Raw genomic sequence first — 7,757 nt, 5'->3', positions numbered from 1 at the left:
TCTCAGTTGCTAGGGTGTTATGGCAGCATGGATTGGGGTGGGAGGGAGGTCTGGATGGGAGAGGAGATATACAGAGAATGTGCCTTACTGACACCATGCTTCTGGGGGCTGCTTCCTACTTGGTAAGTCAGTGTCTCTCGTTTAAGGAAGGGTAGTGTTCAATGCCCATATTTATCCAAAATATCATTGCCAGAAGTGGGACCACCCTGAGTTGTGGAGAGGGTGTGAGGACATTTCAAATGGGACTGATGCTAAACTTACAGGGCTATGGGGGCGATTAAATATACGTAGAGTGCCTCAAACTAAGAAGTGCTATACAATGCCAGGACACTACATTTTTTCATGTGTAGCCTCTCACTCTTGTGGTTGGAATAATAACAATAATAATAATGCAGATAAATCTACCATGTTTAGATTTCCCAGTAAAAATTTAATTTGCTAGCACTATTCCATGGTCTGAATGTTCATTGAAATCCTAACCCCCAAGGTGACGATATTAGGAGGTGTGGCCTTTTGGAGGGGAGTAGGTCATGAGGGCTATGCCCTCATGAATGGGATTAGTGCCCTTATTTTATTTTTTTAAGAACTTTTATTGAGATACAATTGACATACAATAAATCGCATACGTTTAAAGTGTACAATTTGATATTTTTTTATTAGTAATGTATATATGGCAATCCCAATCTCCCAATTCATCCCCCCCCCCCCGCCTTTCCCCAGGGATTAGTGCCCTTATAAAAGGGACTCCACAGAGCTTTCTGGCCTCTTCCAACATTTGAGGACAGAGGGAGAAGATGGTCCTCTGTGAACCAGAAAACGGGCTCTAACCAGACACAGAATTTCTCATTATCTTGATCTTGGACTTCTCAGCCCTCAGAAATGTAGGAAGTAAATTTCTGTTGTTTAAAATCCACCCAGTCTTTGGTATTCTGTTACAGCAGCCTGAATGGACAAAGACAGACTATAAACTGTTAGCTGCCAAGATTAGGGAATTGAACTTCTGATTAATCAAGAATTATGGCTATATAAGCAAATTACTACTTTAAAGAATTATTATAGAATAAAACATAACTCATTTTAAAGTAAAAGTAATTTAATGTGATGATTCAGGAAATCCTTCAGAATCAGGCAGTGTCTCAGGGTCACCATGGAGATGCATAAAAGTTTTGGTTACTGGTGACTTGCATTTAACTAATTAATTAATTAATTAAATTTGTTTATTGGCTGCATTGGGTCTTCGTTGCTGCACATGAGCTTTCTCTGGTTGTGGGGAGCAGATGCTACTCTTCATTGTGGTGCATGGGCTCCTTATTGTGCTGGTTTCAGTAGTTGTGGCTCATGGGCTTAGTTGCTCCACGGCACGTGGGATCTTCCTGGAGCAGGGCTCGAACCCGGGTCCCCTGCATTGGCAGGCGGCTTCCTAACCACTGTGCCACCTAGGAAGTCCCGTGACTTGCATTTAAAAGGATGCTGGATAACAAGCTTTTTTTTTGAAGTTTACACTCTGGTTCATTTGTTTCCCAATTTGGTTAGGATTCTGCATATTTTCCCTTTATATATAGTCAACAGCAGGATTGAAGGGGATCCCGAGATGTTCTGGTCCTGTGATCTGATGCCTGAATTACTTCTGACTTAGTCACCAAATAGATACTATGCAGATACCATGTGCCAAGCCCTGGTCCATAAACTGGGATACAGTGGTGAAAAAATTTTTCTTCCCACATGGAGTTTACAGTCTCTCAGCCTCTGTTTGAACCCCTCTCTCAAAGGGAAACTCATTCAATGAGACAGCCCAGGGCATCTTTGGACACCATAGTTTCTCCTGTCAATTTCGCTTGTTTTTCTCATTTAGAAGTGTCCATCAATAGATGAATGGATAGAGAATATGTATTAAAGTATATATAAATATACAGTGGAATACTACTTAGCCATAAAGAAGAATGAAACTTTGCCATCTGTAGCAACATGGATGGACTTAGAAGGCATCGTGCTAAGTGAAATAAGCCAGACAAAGACAAATACTGTTTGGTATCACTTATATGTGAAATCTAAAAAATACAACAAACTAGTGAATATAACAAAAAAGAAGCAGACACACAGATATAGAAAACAACCTAGTAATTACCAATGGGGAGAGGGCAGGGGCAACATAAGGGTGGCGGAGTGGGAGGTACAAACTGTTAGGTGTAAGATAGGCTACAGGGACGTATTGTAAAACATAGGGATATAGCCAATATTTTGTAATAACTGTAAATGAAGCATAACCTTTAAACATTGTATAAAACTTTAAAAAAAGAATTCTTTTTTAATCTTAAAAATAAGGGCAAGCAATCAACATACCTACATCTTACAGTACACACTAGCAACCACTATTTTCTAATAACTGTAAAGGGAGGGTAACCTGTACAAACTATATAAATATTTAAAAAATTTAAAAAGAACTAATGCAAGTCCAACTCCCCATGATGGTCCCTCAAATATTTGAATCAATTCTGTGTCAAACCTCATCTCCTCTCACCTCTACCCCCTTTCCCCAACCCTAAATTTTCTCCTTTTCAAGCTAAGAATCCTCAAGTCCTTCAACTATTCCTCCTGGGGCAGCGTCTTGCCCCACTTTCCACTGAATGTAATAATGATTGTTGTTCTTAAAGAAGAGTGCCTTGTTAGACTAAGTGGCCCCTTCGGAACTGTTAACTCTCAGCTCCCAGTACACGCTTTGATCGTCTGCTCTGTGATGCTGGGGTGGAGGCTCTTGCAATACAAATGGCCTTGCTCCCTGCCAGCTGGTTTCCTGCCTGCTCTGCCAAAGGGCGGCACAAGAGGGAAATTAGAAAGTGGGAGGGGAAAAGGCTTACTCTTCCTGTTTTGTTCACTGTTGCTGCCACCATCGCCTGGGCACCAGTTCTCACCCTGGTAGGGCAGTGGCTCCCATTCTCCAGCCTTGAACCAGCTTCATCACACCCATCTCCTAGAGGCACCATCTGGACAGCACCCCCTTATCCAAGGTCTGAGTCTTAGATCTGTGGGGCCCCTTTTCTGATTCCCTGGGGGTCTTTCAAGACCACTTCATCGTGTGTGTGTGTGTACTCCACGCAGCTGGTAAGATCTTAGTAGTTCGCCGACCAGGGACTGAACCCATGTTTCCTGCAGTGGAAGCACTGAGTCCTAACCACTGGATCGCCAGGGAATTCCCATAACTTCTCTAATGGCTTCAAGCCACCAGATGAGGCTCCCAGATCTGTATTTCTTTCCCATGCCTCGCTTCAACATGGTCATGTATCTTACAGACATCCTACCGTCATCTTAAACCCATGATGCCTGAATATGAATTTGACCGAGGTACTTTCCTTTTCAGTTGGTAGACACCTGGAAATCTTCTCTCCTTCTCGTTCTTCCACTGCCAGTCTCCACGTGCAGGCCACTTCATCTCAATACTTCTCAGGTCTGTTCCCGCCTTTCCATTTCCACTCAAACTGCCCTAAGGAAGTCCCTTATTATCTATTGCTTAGACCTCTAGCAGATCTTCGTGTCCTTAGTCCTCTGCAGGGTGTTTCCACCCACGGAGGTCAAATCTGACTGCACTGTTCTGCCCTCCCCAACTCAAGTTCCACCTCCAGTCTCTTGCTCTTCTCCCTTTATACGTCACAAAACTGTACCCATCATGCTGTTTCGGTTTTGTCCTGCACTGTCACCCTGTAACCAAACGTGGGGTCCGGCTGCTCACCCCTCAAAAGCCAATAAAGAGGCCAGGTTGGTGGAAAGGAAAGTTTGCTTTATTGTGAATGCTGGCAATGGGGGGATGGGCAGGGGGGCACAGATGCCCGTCCAAAGGCCGACTCCTCCCCTCCTACAACCAGTGGGCACGAGGTTTTACAGGTGGAGGGAGGGGGCTACATGCAGAAGCAGCGGTCAGCTCTGACAGTCATCTTGGAATTGGTCATCAGTGGTCTGACCAGCGCCACCTTGATTGTTTTAGGTACACTTCATCTTCAGTTCCAGGGTCGGTTGGTTTCCATTTCTTTGAGGCCAGGTCTCAGAATTGTGGCAGCTTATGTTATGGCTACAGCCTGGTCATCATGTCGTTAACGTCTTCCTCCTGGTGGGGGTTTCAGTATCTACAAGGGAGCTCACAGGATACAGCTCAGAACTGTCATCTACAGCCCTTAAGGAGGACCTAAAGTTCCTTGACTATGCTCTCTTTTGACTGTTCTCCTTTGTTTCTGCATTTTCTTACTTCTCTGATTAAGCTTATTTTTTGGCTAAAGTTTTTCCACAGGTAAGAGGCAGGCAGAGGACATGGGGGCAAGGACCACAGGGTCTTGCTCTTTCAATCCCTGCTTCACACATACTTACGTTGCCTGGCTAACTGCTTGAAGACTCAACTCTAGGTCACCTATCCAGGAAGGTGCCCCCAAATCTCCTCTACATCCTCCCTTCCTCTGTGCTCCCCACATACTTGGTTGCAGATTTTTAGCACTGCACATAATGCTCTGTGTTACAATAAGCTTTCTTTTTCACTAGACACGACTAGGTGGTTTCCACTGGAAGCAATACCTGTCACATATTTGGTTCTTAACAAGTGTTTATTCGTGAACTTCAAGAACTCACTGCTATAAGGATAAATCAAATTAAGTTTTACCATGAATTCCTCCACCAGGTGGGATATTACTCGGCAATAAAAAGAAACAAACTATTGATGACTATTGATACACGCAACAATTGGCTGAATCTCAGGAGATTAGACTGAGTGAAAAAAGAGGTCATGCTCTGTATGATTCCATTAATATAACATTCTTGAAACGACAAGATGATAAAAGTGGAGTTAGATGAATGGTTTCCCAGAGTTAAGAGGGGGTGGAGGTGGGAGGGAAGTAGGTGTGGCCGTAAAAGGGCAACACGAGGAATCTTTGTTATGGGTCCTTGTGAGGAGAATGTTTCAGCATCTTGACTATGTCAATGTCAATATCCTGGTTGCAATATTGTACTATATATAGGTTTGCAAGATGTCATCACCGGGGGAAATGGGTAACGGGTACACAGGATCTCTCTCTCTCTGTGTTATATTTTTACAACTATATGTGAATCTACAATTATCTCAAAATAAAAGGTTTAATTAAAAAAAGAGAGAGAGATTCCAACCAGAAAGAATGGAGACTTCACACATTGTCCAAATGCATTCTTTTTATTTGAGAAGGACGATCTCAAGGCAGTGCCTTTGAGAAAGGCATCTCTCATCATCATGTACATCGAGATCAACCACTACTCTCGGCAAAGTACAAAAATACACGCATCAGTGACTTCCATACAATAAATACATAATCATGCATCCCACAATAAAAGGCACGGAAACCTGGTCACTTAGTAGTCATAAAAATTACTAGCTACATTAACAAAGCCACCCAAATTATCAGTATAAGGAACTGTAACAATATATTCCAAAGGTGAAAACACATAAAACATCTTTAAAATAGTATGCAATAAATATCTCAATTGTTGTATATATTTAAAAAATTATGCCATTGTAAACAGCATGTAAACAAACAAAACTCACGTTTTCTTACCATTATTAAAAGTCATTAGAGCTAAAGTTATAACCTCTGCTCTGTCAGGTATATTTCACTGGCAAGTGCGCTAAGCAGTTTAAAGTTTCACTCTTTTCTGCAGCAAACAGAGCCCACTGTGTAATAAAGATAGGATCTCCATCTTTCAGATACAAGTTTCAAAACAGACTACCAAAATGTAGTAAATTCTTAGCTATAAATAATATGGCAAAGGCTAGATCACAACTATCTTCTGCAATGCAAGGGACAGAAGGAACTATATGGTTAGGTTTTCAATGTGATGCTAAATAGGAGGCAAAGCATGACTGATTACCTTTACTGAAAGGTAAAATGAATACGCTGAATGTGACGGTCAAGTGTCCAGCCTTCTGAGCCTCTTTCTTTTGTGGACCTTTTACAACACTGAACAAAGAGTAAAGGTCTATCAAACTAAGAATTTCCTTTTGTTAGAGAACATAGAGGTGGTTGATACTTTATACTGATGGGAAACGGTGACTTCCAAATATGCCTATCAAAATGTAAATATACATACAAGTAAGGTTTTTTCCATACCTATTGACAACAGTTTTTTCCTTCTCATAAAGGAACCCAATTGCCTAACCATCAATAAGTATTGAGAGAAGTTAACTTTTTTACAACTCAAATATTTTTATCCATAGATGGCACAAAAATACTAGTAGTAGATTTACTATATGCTTAGATAAGCATGCTACCTCTTAAATATTATTACTCCCTACTCCCCATTAAAAATAACTGAGGTGGAAACATCAACCCATAACTTCAAGTGCAGCCTCTGAAGTATAAAGAAAGCACTATTTTATAACTTTTCCCTTCTAGTGTGGGAAATGTATACTTCATATATTTTGGTGTATGTGTCGCTCATGAGGATATATGCCTTCCTAGAATGGACTTAAAATCTTAGAACTTGTGTCCTACGAACTCATTAGTCACTTAGATCACACACAGCCCCTACAGGTGTGGAAATGGGGTTCTATGGGATTAATGAAAGATGTACACGACAAGTGACAGTCAAAAATTATTTGTGGTTGACCTGAAAATACAAAAACCGTGGGCATAAAAATGGGATTATTTCTTTATGACACAGAATTTAGTTAGTTTTTTGGGTGGAAGGTGACCACTTGTCTGAAAAAACCTGAGAAATAATACTTGATTTAAAAAAATGTCCTCCCAATTTCTTAAACTGTAGAAAAATAATCATGAAAACAAACTTGAACTCTATCAGGCAAGAGCTATGTCTTATTTGTATCCTCAGCATTAATCAAATGTCAAGTGTACAGCAGGTAGAAAAGTGTCTATGAAGTGAATGAAGTATGAGGCCATTTAATTTAATTACATGCAAAGTTTGGATTTATTTAATTTTTAAGTGTTGACTTTAAAGGGCTTTTTTTTTTTGGCCATGCCACGTGGCATGTGGGATCTTAGTTCCCTGACCAGGGATCGAACCCGTGTCCCCTGCAGTGGAACCACAGACTCCTAACCACTGAACGACCAGGGAATTCTGCTAAAGGACTTTTTATGTTACCTTTATCATAATTTGGAGACATGGTAGAAAGGCTTTATAGAATCACAAAAGACAAAACAGACCCTTAGGTAATAGTTTTTAGTCTTTCTGTTCTATATGGGGTGATAACAGTGGCAAGCCTTCTTATATTTGTATCGTAAAAAATGAACTGAAATTGCACAAATTCAGTCTCTATCTCTGGTTGAAAACTATTTTTCAGAAAATTTCACCTTCATTACTTTTACTTTTTTAAAATTCTTTCTCAAGTCTCATTATTTTGTGTAGGTAACTAGTGTACGTATTTATGTAGATGGTATACACTGAATATTTGCCAACGATAAAAATCATCCTTAGGGCATATTTATGAACTACGAATAAGAATTCGGCAATTATGGGAAAATTTTCTAAGCCTCAATTTTAGAAACAAGAATTCAGATTTGGTAAATATTTCTCATGAATAGCTAACAAGTGATTGTCCTTCACCAAGCAACTGCTCTTCCCTGCTCTTTCTCTTCTGTTGGTTCTCCCAGAGTCCCTGTGTGCTTCTGAATACACATCCCCTTTGTGTGGACTCTCAGGGAAGTCTAAGCGTTCATTTGTGAAAGTATAAAAATACAGAGTAGTTTGGGCTCTATATTACCTTCATTCACTCAAAAACATTTATTAAAGTCCTA

The sequence above is a fragment of the Hippopotamus amphibius genome, chromosome 14, assembly GCF_030028045.1.
Source record: "Hippopotamus amphibius kiboko isolate mHipAmp2 chromosome 14, mHipAmp2.hap2, whole genome shotgun sequence".
Taxonomy (NCBI): domain Eukaryota; kingdom Metazoa; phylum Chordata; class Mammalia; order Artiodactyla; family Hippopotamidae; genus Hippopotamus; species Hippopotamus amphibius.
Note: the sequence above shows the minus strand (reverse complement) of the source record.